At 41.3% G+C, this 13,971-nt stretch overlaps 1 protein-coding gene across 1 annotated transcript in view; it reads right to left on the bottom strand.

Annotated features, from left to right (window-relative positions):
- LOC133981771 (tetraspanin-18B) overlaps positions 1–9,994 on the bottom strand; it is a 31,784-nt gene extending 21,790 nt beyond the window's left edge. The window contains exon 1 of the mRNA XM_062420622.1: positions 9,785–9,994. The gene's annotated coding sequence lies outside the window, so the exon portion shown is untranslated. The remainder of the gene's footprint in view (positions 1–9,784) is intronic.
- Positions 9,995–13,971: the final 3,977 nt, after the last annotated feature.

Genomic DNA, 13,971 nt, shown 5'->3' with positions numbered 1-13,971 from the left:
TGAGTAATGCACCCAAGCGTGTACTGCAGCTTTAGCGGCGTTGCAAATCTCCATCAGCCCACCACAGCCTAAGTTATAAATAAACAGCCGATTTAGAGCTCCTCACTACTGTAACAGGACCACAGCTGGGTTATTTATGGTGTTCTTCTGCTTATTTAAACATTAGCATGTGACTTTACATTTAAAAAGCTAAACATTGCGAAAAAAGCTATTTTCCATTTGTGTGGGAGATACACCTACAGCTGTCCTGTGATAATCACCTGTGGAGGTAACTAAAGCTGAATTCATAATTGCCACAGATGAATGCTGCAGATTGTTTAAAGAAGTGTATACAATCTCATCAGGATTTCTGGTATATAGTCTTCCAGATATAATCTGCGTGAGACTTATGTTGATACGAGCCAAATGGTGAAAATATGAGCAAACCAGAAGGAGATTACAGAAGATATTCAATATAATGAGCTGCAGAGGTTTAGTAGGAGATATTAAACGGTTTTGTTTTTTAACTTTCAAAATTTCCAGCTGTCTGCAAAGTCTCAGTCTGCTTAGTTCAGGCCAAAAGCAACAGAATAAATATGTATACACAAAGAGAGCCAGCCAAACATTTGAAGGTGGTGTTTTGAAAGCTTGCAGTACAGAGAGGCGGGTAGGGTGGGAAGGGAGGTTCTTCTAGATGTGGCAAATGTATGGAAAGCTGACATAGAAATGTTTGAGGAGGAAAAGGTTGGACATCTGTTCCTTATTAAGTAAAAAGCAGCCCGTCCAATTCCAAACTGCCTACAGAGATAAGCGAAAGTGGTTTTGGTAATTGCTCACAACATTGGCTCTCTGCTCGTTGTTGTTTATTTTGTGAATCATTTTAATGTGGTGATATCAAGTGAGATCATCTCCGGTTATTGACTAGAACTAAATTTTAGTAGAGCATTAAACAAAATAATATATGAATATTAAAGTTGTTCTATCTCTATAAATTCTGTTTTGTAAACTGTCCAATCAAAGCACCGATTTGTACATTTCTGGCATTCAGGTTCAGGGCGTTTATGGCAGACAGACAGATGAATTTTTATATATAATATGACTTGACAGATAAAGTCAAAATAACCTCTGCACATCCAGGGGTTTTCAAAAACAGCCCCAAAATTACTTTGGCTTCAACATTGGTACTGAAGCATTTCATATGGGATGTGTCTCCTGCCAAGTGTTATCAGGAAAGATTATCTGGGTCTGTTTCTCCGGGGTGCGAACAATTGGAGAAATGCCTGAACTTTCTGTGTTTTTTCTTTTCTTTTTTGTTATACACTTCACAGTTTTGAGCCTTCACGTCGCACCCAGGTGGTCAAGATAGGGTTGGATGACTTTGCTGCTGCTGGCCTACAGTCCCGATGTGGGAAAGGTGCCAAATCAGTGGGAAGACACCCAAGATCACCTGATGTTCCACCGAAAAAAAGAACCCAACCCTCAGAGAGTCGGTTTGTTTTTTTAACCACTTAAATCAATGAGCGCTGCAATTTAATTTCACATAGTAGAGACACCTGCAGTGCCTGTGCTATCTCTGACAAACACATGCAAAGGTGATCTCGGATTCAACTGTCTGAAACGTTAGGACTGAAATACATTTTCATGAAAATATCAAACTCTTTTAATATACTTCAATGGTTAAACAGTGGCTAGCTTCCCTGTGCAGTGGATTCTCATTTTTCCCTAAGCTTCAAAGAAAGGAAGATGCAGCAAGGCAAGGATTAAAGAAAAAAGGAATTATGCTTCATGGTGTGCATGTGTTTACCCTAATAACTATTAGCAATGAAATTTTACAGTGAGAAAAAATACCTCCTCAACTCACAGAGATATCTATTTTTGCTCTTTTCTTCTTAGAAAACCTACAGTAGCTCCGAAAGAATTCCCTGTGGAAGTTGATCCACTGAGTTTATTAAATGCAGCACATTCCCTCCGCAGTAATGGTAGTGTGGTTTGCTTGTGGCTGTGACACACAGGCTGGCATTGACCGACTGTATGCCCAAAGGACAGAGGCCGTGTTTTAGAGCAGTGACCCATGAATGCTGTCTGCAGTAGCACACTTTTAAAGTGGTGGTGGGCTAAAATTTTCATAAAGCAGCATCAAAAAATCATGAGGCAGCGAGGCGCTCAGTCTTTGCTGTCTAATTGTTTTTCCCCTTTGAGGAGTAAAAATAACTATCTACAGCATGCACATTTGATCTGCTGTTAAAAAGCAAAGGCTATTACTTAGTCAGTCATGCATTTGCTGGTCAGACAACTAAATTCATCCATATAAGATGCACACATTAGAAGTCATCCTCCAGCAAGTTAAAGAACCATCACAGGAATCTTCACACAAACTAGCCTGGATCACTGAAGTATGCCGTTGTCGCTTGAATGACCTCAATTGGCTTTATGGCTACACTTGAACGGCAACAGTTCAAGACCCCTTTTTGCTTTAGTTTTAAACCCCATGTGGTTTAATGGTGTTATTGTGGGCAATAAGCAGGATGACACAGAAGAACCATTAGCAGAAAAAAAGCTTCACACCTGTATCACACTCTAACACAAGATGACTTTACGTTTCTCAACCACTGGTGCGATAACATGGCAAACCACAGGAGAGGTTCTAAATGCAAACAGACAGATGGCCCTCAACTACACCACCACTAGTTTAGAAGCTGTAAATATTTGAAGTTGCTGTTCTTTAACAAGGTGAGGCGCATTTCTTAGAGGCTTGTGATCTTGGCAGGAGAGAGACCATTAGCTGGCCGTTCTCCCAAGTTACCCCAGGTAGAAGTTGAAACCCGCTGTGGGGTTATAATCAACACTGATCTGTCCCCCTGACGCTATGGAGGCTGACAAGGAACCCATATGTCTAATAGACCTGTGGCGACACTCACCCTGTGGGAGGGACTGTAACATTGCTGTTATCCCACAGGACCTGCAGGGAGTAACGCTGTGGACAAGGTGTGTGGGCTTCAAAGGCAGCAAAAAGCAGCCAGCCTAGCAGAATGAAAAATAGTGGGGCTTTTTAAAAAGGTGCTTACTCTCTTACTGGCATGATATTTGAATACAAATGCACATAATAAGATTGCGGAAGGGAGAAGCAGAATCACATTAGCCCAGTTACGCCTACTAAGGTTTACAATATTCACTTCCAAGTCAAAATATAGAAGTCTCTGCTTAGCTAGGGTTTTTCTGTGCCATGTTTACGAGTTGAACGCAAAACATTTAGCCTAGATTCAAAGAGAACGAGGTCTATATACAGTAAATATAAAACAACCCCATTTCCAGTTGAGTTCTGCCAACAGCACCCAGGCTGCAGGGGCGTGTGTGTGTGTGTGGGAGAGCCTCATGTACGTTTGTGTTTGTGTATTTGAGGTTTGCATGGTTATCACTGACTGGAACGGCAAAGCGTTATTAGCAGACTGCGATGCAAACCCAAATCACGCTCAAAATAAATCTGTTAGGACGTACTCTATAATTCAGCTACACTGGAAAAGCCGAAACAGCAGCAAAAAGACTACGTCATATATACAGACTCACAGTCCTGCCTGTATCCATAAATCTGATTTAATTCCAGCATCTCGGCTTCATATCACGACTCCCAATCATAACCTAAACAAGAGAATATGCGTTAATGAGCTAACATCTAGCTCAAATACCTGACATGCAATTAATTTGTTTAAAATGATAATAGGCTAATTATCTGGGTCATCCTTAACAACCTACTGTCCATCGTTACAATAATTCATGCACTCTAAATTACCAAGTCAATTTGTGGTGAGAGCAACTGTGTGTTTGGGAGTAACAATTATCATATCACATTATACTGTGTAGCCAATCATCAGTGATTAAAAATAAACAGGATATTTAGGGGATTAGATCCCCTTTAGGCAGAGGAAATAAAAAATGCAGAGCTGAATATGTAATAAAATAGGGCACATTAAAAAAAACAAAAAACCCAGATGACTAATGAGGGTATTCTTGTAAAGCTATATTCTCTTATTCCATAACTTGGATGGAAAGAGCAGGCGCACTCGAGGAGGAGAACCAGGGAATAGAGGGGGAGAGAGGGGTGGAGTAGAAAAGATTTGGGACACAGTTGTGGCTGAGGCAACTGAAAGAGAGAAAGACCAGAAGCCGGGAGAGAGTCCCATTTCATCAGAAAAATGCCTGAGTCAGGAGATGAGAGAACCATTAGGCCCAATGAGTCACAGGGAGAGGCTGTAAAAACAGATCTGGGCTGAGCTCGGCTCACTGTACCATCTCCAAAAAACAGCCAAAGAACAGTAGAACAGTTGCCCAAAATGAGGTGCAACAGTTTGAATGTGACCCCGTGATTTGAAATGATCTGTCTGAATTCACAGTTAACAGTTTATAAATGCAATAGGCTGTGTCCTTAACTCCAGCAGGGGCGTTTTGTAAAATGCACTGTCACTGATCTATTTCATGGCCTGTTGCCCTCAAGAAACGAGACAATTGTTTTTCTTTTCATTAACGCAAGATGGGCGAGATGTGTTGTTGTCTTCATTTTAGAAGTAATGTGTGGAAGCAAAAATTAAAGCATTTTAGACAGAGGTAAAACTGTCTGTTGACTTGTAAAAATGCACCTGCCTCACAGTTACATTACAGCACCATTAAATCTAGAGTCAGCGGTTCATTTAAGTGAGACAGCAGAGGCACTGTAAATGAACCAAATATTGTCAATTCTGCGAGTTAGGATTAAGCTATGTGGGTTGTGTTCAAATTAATTCAAACTAATTACATGTAAATTTGCATTTCTTTTAACTTGACTTTTTTGAAAAGTTGTATACTGTAGATCTATGCAGGTTAGGCTGTTATTGGTAACCATAGATCACAAAGGCTCACAGTGGAGATATCAATGCATACATCTCCAATATCTCAACCAGTCTTTTGTGCAGTCTTCAGGTTTAAAAACAAACCTCTGGTCCCGAGGTCTGTTTGAAACAGATGCTGGAACAGAACCACACATATTAGTGTTATCATACCCCCAAATATGTAAAGTATAATAGAAAACAGTGTCTCAGAGTAGGACCCGTGCACTTTCGCGTGCATGCTTATACCAGTCCAAAGATGAACAAGATCAACTAAGACAACTGCGTTATTCTTAATCCACCACACATCTTCTCTGGTTCAGAAACAGTGAACAAACCTTCAATTGTGTTGATACATTTTTCCTCTGAACACAGAGTCTTTATCAAAATCCTTAATATGAACCAAGTCATTTGGGCAAGAAACAAGGCACCAAGCAAGTCTGAAAAGAGTTCCTTATCTACTATATGTTTAAACTGGCACAAAATATCATTTTAGTGAAAAGCTCCAGTGAGAACAATCACACATCCATAAAAATGAGCTCTTCCACCCTGGTGCTACTTGATTAGCACCCAGCTTCCTCTTGCCCAGTGTGCCAACACTGAACTTAATGTGAGTCAACACAGCAGCATTGTGTGGATTTACCCAAAAAACTAGTTGTTCATCCGGCAAATAAATGACTTCATTTTATGCACAGAAAGCTATGAGATATCTTTTGTTCCTTGTTCTCTCAGGCAGCAGAGTGCTTATACTTCAGCATCTTTCAGTGGATCAGCGCTGTGCTCCAGTCTCTCTGAAGTCAGGCCGGTAATCTCCCCACACGTTTGCCCCGTGTCACATACCTATCAGTGCCAGACTCCCTGGCCAGCCTAAGCCCCTCTCTGAGCTTTGACTACATCTGAAGGATGAAAAGAGCACAGGGTGATGAAGAAACCTCCGGGCGAAAGCACAGGGATTTAGTGAGCGTGCTCGCTCTCTATAATGACCAGTGGGTCCTCACCAGCAGCCTTTAATGGACACCTGAGTGACACGCTTTATTAGTTCTGAAAAACATTATGTGGAGGAATAGATGGCTGATGTGATTTGAACATCCCGAGACGGGGCTGAGTGTATCCTCAACTAAGCGCCTACCAAGCCGTGAGCACGTTGGAGAGTCCGCTATCTGCCGGGCCCAGCTTGTCAAATACATACCTTTTACCTCATTACCTGCTCAGCAAAGCCATTATTGAGGGAAATAGGGTGAATGCAAGATAAGCACAAAGAATTCTTGGGTTGAGCACAAACAGCCGGCCTGCTTCCTCCTGATAAAAAGGAAGCGTCAGTGTAGAGGCCCCTCAGCTTCCTGCTCTCTGTGAACTCTGGGGCTGCCAGCTGCCCCTCGCTTTGGTCAGTCACTACTTCCTGGCACATATGAAGGCATGCAAGGACCAAAGAATGCATGAATGTGTGAATAATAGTGGATTATGCAGCATTTTCATGCAAGAAAAGCAACCCTAAACCCACAGAAAACTCTAAAGCTGAGTTTACCATTAATATAAGGGGAGTAAGTTTTGATTTATAGTTTTAGAGTCACATTTCACGGCAACATGAGATGGATTACATTGTAGATGATCAGACCATATCATGCTTTATTATTTTCCCCACAGTAACAGTAATGCTGTTCTGTTTTATTGTGTTATTTCATTTATCTTGGGATATGAGTATGAGACTATTTTGTGTAATTGCTGCTTTTTGTTATTTCATCCTCTGTGACAGAGTAATGACTGAGGTGATCAGGAGTTTTGCAATGAGGTTGGCGTTGCTCAATGTTTTTTACTGACAATAGGGTAGCCAAGCCTTTCTTCAACTCACATTGTGTTCACTCTAAACAATCTGTACAGCCATCAAAAATTGTAGTAGAAAACATAAAAGCCCATGCTGACCACTCAAAACTTAACAATTGTGTAGCATACGGCGGCATACCTCCAACAGCTTGGTTCATATAGGTTTTATAGCTACACTGCAACTCCTTAAAGAACAACTATAAATCCAACTTTAGGCAGATACCACAGCAGGCTGTTTTATAAGGAAGCAGGGTTTTGATATGACATGACCTTTAGCTGTAAAAACTGCCTTCAGCAGACTACATCAAATCACAGTGTTAGGACATCCGGCGCTCATAAAGCACAGTGAAGACATATAATAACACAGACCTTCATGGCTTTTAAACAGCTGATGAAAAATACACTTTATGAAGAGTAAATTATTTCTGCCAGCTGAAAAAGCAAATTTCATTTTCTCATGTCTCCTGACAACAAAGATGCTGAACCCATTACTGGCTGAGGCCTCTGCATCACACACATTAAATGAAGGGTCCTCTAGCAATCGAAAAAAGCAATTTTCTCATTGAGCCAATAGATACTCCATTTAGTTCCGGGCTCTCTACGGGCTGCTGCTGCCGTAGCGGGGCTGATACAGGAGAAAGCGAGTGTAGAGTGATGACCCAACCTCGTTTTCCCTCTGCCTTGCTGCTCTGAACCCATCGATATGGATACAGACGTGCTCCGCAGGCTGGATGAGGAAGGGAATGGAGAAAAGAAAGAAGAACCGAGAAAGGATGTGGACAAGAAGAAGAAAAAATAAACAGATGAGATGATATAGAAGCAGGCGGATAGAGAAGGTGGAGGGAGGCTGTTGTGAATCAGGGCCAGTGATCAAATGACTGGCCAAAACAGGCAGCCGCCTCATTTGCAGGCACATCAGCCGACGTTCAGAAAAGAGAGAAAGAGTGAAAGTGTGAGAGTGAGAGGGAAGGAGGGGATAGACAGAAATCAGAGGCACCCAACCATGTGGAAGCACAGATTGATTAATTTCAGGCCTTTTAATGAGCGGTGCTCTGCCAGGCCAGGCGGCACCAAGTCAGTCACCCCAGCCCTCTCAGCAGGAGCTGCCATACACTGCAATTCACACTTTTCTATCTCTGCCAAGGACTAGATGGCAGCAGAGCAGTGAACTCACCAAACACACACACACACACACACACAGACACACGCACACACACACACACACACACACACACACACACACACACACTTCTTTCCTATTCAGTTGTTTTTCCTGTTCATCACTGGCACCATGAACGTGTGATTAAGAGCAACACATTATTAGAGGCACTATTAAAATGAATGCACTGATCACCAGCGGCAAGTTTCACACCAGGTGTTCTGTGTCTGTAGGCGGAATAAATACCAGCTTGGCTTGGTGGAGATTTGAATCCACTCAAACATGCTCCCTCCTAATTGCCATCGTCCACAGTCCACCGAGGAAGCCGAATACATTGTTGCTTGTAACCTTTATTCCCTGTATAAATTGTATAACACTGTAGGTTTACAAACCCTTTTGTTTGCATTTGCACTTATCCTGCAGACATCACTTCTGTGTCTGAGCAACAAAACTATTTCCCAACACTCATGTGAATCAAGCTGAGGAGAGAAAAGCTGCTTCAGGCGGAGTTCAGTCATCTGTGTTGGCAGCTGCTCCAGAAGCATCAATACTACTGTTTCTTTTCTTTTTTTTCCTTCTTCTTTTTTTTTTGACAAGGCAAATGTTCACCCGCAACAGGGTGAACAAACACGCCTCTGTTTCCAGTTGGTGTGCTCCTCTCTTTACAAAATGTTAACTCCCAATCATTTGATTCTGAGGTAATAAAAAAAGAGGGTAGAACAAAGAGACACAGAAAGAGAGAAATCGTTACATGATGCAGCAGTATAGTAACTCAGCTCATTAATCATGACAGGAGCTGATTTGTCAGTCTGTTGGAGCTGGTGGGGTGTGATATGATTCTTCTTTTCCCTTTCCTTTCCTTTCCTTTCCTGACACACTGTGCTGGCCTCAAGGAGAGATGGAGAGCGAGCGGTTGAGACTTTAACTTGAGGCAAAGCAGTCCAGCACACTCACCTGGACGCTGGTTTGTGTTAATGGGTCCCTGGGAGTGAATCTCCTCAGGCGAAACCTGATTACGACCTGATTTCCAGCAGTAACTATAAGAATGTTTTAGCCACGTCTCTGTGAGTGGAAACTACTTTTTTTCTTAGTCAAAATCTGCCCCTTTTTTTTAGCTGCCGGTGTAAAAACTTGATGTGAAATTACATTTGAAAAGCCACACACACACACAGTAGGTGTACATTCATTGTTATAAAGCATGTTCTTTGTGTCCTCAAAAGAGGTTTTCTTTTTTTGCAGAGCTCTTGAATGTGTCATGTTGGCTCCAGTGGAAATCAGACAGAGGCAAAGGGATGAGGTGGTTTGGGATGATGCATGCCTCTGATAAATGCAAACTGACAGTGAACTCCTGCCCTACAGCAAAGGTAGCGCCGTCAGAGACATCCATCTGGTGACCCCCATACATCTCTGCAGACAGCCTCCTCGGTTATGGCTGGACCCCCGTGGGAAGGATGCCAGCTTGGGAGACTGACACACATCGCTCCGGATCCCCCCTGCTGTCAGGTTTCCCACATATTCTATCACGCAACATTATATTAAAAAAAATACATTTGAACTGCATTTCACTGATTGATTTAGGGCATCAGAGGTTATTTAGTGTCTGTATGAGTCTGATTTATTCCTAAAGGAGAAATTAGCGAGCTGACCTGAGGTTAACACAAGTCTACCTGATGTAACAGCAAAACAAAAAGACTTAAACAATTAGGATGACCTTTCCACCTTTCGCATTTGTAGGAATTTTTCAACATGTTCAGCACGCCTGAGGAGAAAATGTAACTTGCAGCAACAAAGTGAGCAGAGAATCAAACACTGCGCACAACAACCCCCATTAGACGCACTGTTGTAAATAACTAACCCGTTCAATAACAACAAGGCAGTCACGAAAACAAGCGAGGGAGACTTAAAATGTGATCATCATCTCTCATTTCAACACGGAACATTTAAGTTTTAAGACTTTGCGGTTTTTTACCTCAGAGTGCAGCTCAGTCCCGAAACCTCTGGCTGTGACAAGATGTTTCCCGGCGAAAAATATCACTAAACTGTCTGTGTGCGTACTACTGGATGTAAGTAGACAATGTCAGACAAAACACAAACAACGCCGTTCAGATGGGATGTCCGCGGAGGTGAATTGTGCCCGGCAGCGTCCAGCTAGTAAAATCCAGCGCGGTCCCAATTTGGACAAGCATGCAGTGTTAGAGGAGATTGGTATGCAAACACTTTCCTGAACTCACTGAAAGCTGAGCGGCTCATCCAGCAGGCTGCTCTGCTCCGGAGGGCGGAGACTCTCCCTCCACATACACGCCTCCGGTTTATCTCTCCTGCATTATCTGGAGAGGTAAACATGAACTCAGTGCAGCAGAAATTAAGCCTTTTATTTGTGAATTTTCCAAAATGTTTATTTAGACTATATCTTTCACTTTAAAGCTGTAGGGAGTTTATTAATTAATCGCAGAATGCTACACGAGAGTAAAAATACTCATTTAAAAAAACACTAAAGACAAAATTATGAGAATAAAGTATTTTGTTGATTTCAGAATTCAAAAATCTGACTTCAGTGTCAGAATAATTATTTTTTATTGCTTAACTCATTCATTGATTGCAGTTGCTATTGCAGTATTGTGATCTGCAGTATTTTTAGATTAAAGGGATGCTCCAGTTTACATTTGCAGAAGTCAGATTAAAAAGATAAATGGTCAAAATCAAAACAGCAGAAAATGAGATAACTTCACTTTAATTGGCCCAAGCTCCAAAAATGCTAGAGCCTACATTTCCTCTAATGGAATTAACGAGGTCTCTCCATTTGAGCCTCTTTGCCTGGTAGCCTACATGTCTTTTTAAGTCAATGTCTTGTATGAAAAACACAGTTTGCCTTTCACTTTTAGTCGGCTACCTTTCGATTTTGTACAATTTACAGATTCTAGTGTTCACAAATGAGCATACGAGTGATGATTGTAGATATTTTTCTCCAAAAACATGATTGCTTTTTGGCTCTACCTGCACATCTCTTGCAATTGTATGACTATTGACTTGTGTTTTAATCTCTTCTAATTTCTTATCTGCGTCTTTATATTGCATCCTTTATTTTGGTATTGTACAGTGCTACAGGACACACTATACAACTGTTTTCACACGCTAAGTAGATCTCTTAATGCCGACTAAACTGAACTTTCTGAATTTGGTGGTATTCCCCTTTAATCTCAGATACTAATCTCTTTCTTTTCCCATGAGTCTCTTTTCCTTTTCAACCATTTATTTGAAGTTTCAGTGGAAACTTCAAATAAAGCAGCAGGATATATGTCACAAAGCGATTGCAAAACATGGACACAATGCTATCTGTCTTGATGATCCTTTACACACAAAGACAAGTTCGATACCAGCACCATTATCATCATCATTATCATTTTGATTTAAAGCCAACAGATGATACAAGATGCAGTCAGTCGTGAAAGTAATGCAACAGTTCTCCGACATGTACATCATACAATGAATAATTGAGAGTATCCTAAGGGTCAAAGCTACTTTCGTAAGAATGAGTATTGAGTCTTTGAAAAACAAGCTCAACACTGTTTTTGATGCCAGCAACAGATAAAACAGCAACTCTCAGATAGGCAGCTGATAGTTATTGTTTGTGCCTTGTTAATTATTCATGCTGTGTGCCCCTCTCACAGCCAGAAAACAAGAGAAGTGCTTTTGTTATGGGTTGGAGGGGGCGAGATGGGGGCCTGAAGTGTTTCTATCCCTCTGTGTTCCTCGTGTCACAAAATCTACTACAGATGGAGAGCAAGATAAGCACTCCGGAGACTGATCTTTTTGCCTTCTCCTCTGAGGTCGTGACACTGACATTCCCAGTGGCATACGTGATACCTTCAAACCCCCGGTCTCCTTGTGTTCTCTCCTGATCCCTTTCTTATTGGCTCTCAGGACCCTTCCTGCAATTTTAAGTGCATTTTTGAAGTCAAGAATAAATGACAAGCAGCGGCTTAAATTGAAGTTTAAAACAAGTCGGAGATTAGAGTATAGAAAGGTTGGAATCAAAGACTCATCAGGAGCTCGGTTCAGACACGGGCCGCCTCCTGTGTAAGAGAAGTATCACAGGAATGGCTTGGCTGCAGAGAGAACAGCTGTGAGGTATTTTCTTTTTGACTCCTTGGGTATTTTCAGAGGGCTCAGAGAGTAAAGAAAGGCTGAGGTGAATCACTGGCTAAACAGCCTCCTCCCCCTCCTGCTTTCTTTGAGCGCTCAAATGGTTCACTGGTGTTGTGGAGCACTCTCACAGATCAGTGAAGCAATGGTCTGATTATTTGTTTTCCTTGGCTAATCAGTGATTGATCAACAAATGTAGTGATCAGTGCCCCCCAGGATGTGGTATACTAATACAATCAATACAGACAACCAAAATCTGTTTACAGCCTCAGGTTTTGACTTTTCGTTGATGGTCCATATCAATCAACAGATATTCAAGGGAACATTTCAGAATGACTCAGAGATTTTAAATTCATTCAAGAAAAGAAAACACAAAAAATAAACCAACCAATTTTTTTAAATCTCCGAGCTCTAATTAATGACATTTGAAGTGACTCAGATGAGGTGATGGAAGTTTTTTTTTGCTACAGGAAACACGTTTCAGTGAAAGTTTCCAACTAAACCATAGTGAATCTGGATTGCGCACTGTGTGAATTACGTGGACAAAAACCATTCGAAACCCATTTTTTTCTGGCATGACTTTGTCTACTAGTCCCTCCTCCATCCAAGCTGCTGGCAATAAAAATGTACTCTTGTGTCCATGTTAATCATATAACACACACACACACACACACACATGCACACAATGATAGGCGGACTATGAAAGCTTACAGGCCGTTTCCTCACATGCACATTCTTATCGCACACAAACCTATTTAATTCAATTTACACAGCCCGCGCTTCAGTTTCACACATAGCATCATACCATGTGCTATCTCATTAAACAGGCCACGGCCATGCTTGACAAGCTCTCACAAACTAGGCCTTATTGTTGTGCACACACACACACACACGCACACATGCACACAGGGGATGTAGTCTAAAGGAATTTCCCCAGCAACAGCATGCTCGTAATTTAATATCGCATTTGTGGTAATGTGATGCTGGATTGTTTTGTCTCTAAATGTTTTTTTTAATATGTAAATATTGAGTCCATGTAAACATGGGGAGTAATTTCACCGTTCTGTGGTTGTTGCAGAGAGATAAAACGGTCTCTCTCCCTCATGTTGAGATATGGTTTAGTTTCTTGGCTTTGTGCAGTTTTAAAATGACATCAAAGCTTCCATTTAAACAACGCATCTTTTCTACTGACAGACATGCAGAGTGCGCGGTGTACGTTTGTTAAAAGAATAGTTTGAAATTGTGGGAAGTGCATCTATTCGCTTTCTTGCTGAGAATTACTCAAAATTTGGAGCCTATTAATAAAGACCGGAAACAAAAAAATCTGCCTACCAACAACTCTAAAGCTCACATATTAACATGTTGCTTTTTTTTTGTATAATACAAAACATTGATTTATAGGGGGTTGTATATCAGACTATTTATTGGCTGGGAGCAGCCAGTAGTGTCCTGGAGTTTCTGCTTGGTTGCCTGGCAACTCCTTCAAACCCGGAAATAGCCCAGTTTAAACATGGCGAATCATCATTTTCACACATGGTTTTTGAGTGGATTACACAAAACAAGGTATGATGTGTTAATTGGTGAGCTTTAGAGGTGTTGGTAGGCGGATTTTCTTATCTTTGTTCAGACTCAGGCTAGCTGTTTTCTCCTGCTCCAAATCTTTACTCTAAGCTAAGCTAACTGGCATGTCCTTGATACAATATAAGGGTCGTTTGTTAGTGGTCATTCTCTGTTCAAGCAACTACTGTACATTTATATCCCCAGACTTTTATCAGTGGAGATTTCTAATTGTCTGGTTTTATGAAACTAACCAGCCGCTGGCTGTAGCTTCTTATTTATTTTAAAAAATATGAGAGTGAAAGAAAATAAGCATAATTAAAAAAAATATTGCTTTAAATTTACATTGATCAGAAGCAGATTCAGTGACTGATTGTACACTGCTTGGATTAGGCTCACATTCACAGAAAGGTAATTAGAAAGTGATTAGGCATCTTCACTCACTGTGTGAGGATC

This window comes from Scomber scombrus, chromosome 6, assembly GCF_963691925.1.
Source record: "Scomber scombrus chromosome 6, fScoSco1.1, whole genome shotgun sequence".
NCBI classification, from domain to species: domain Eukaryota; kingdom Metazoa; phylum Chordata; class Actinopteri; order Scombriformes; family Scombridae; genus Scomber; species Scomber scombrus.
This window is presented reverse-complemented; position numbering and strand designations above follow the sequence as displayed.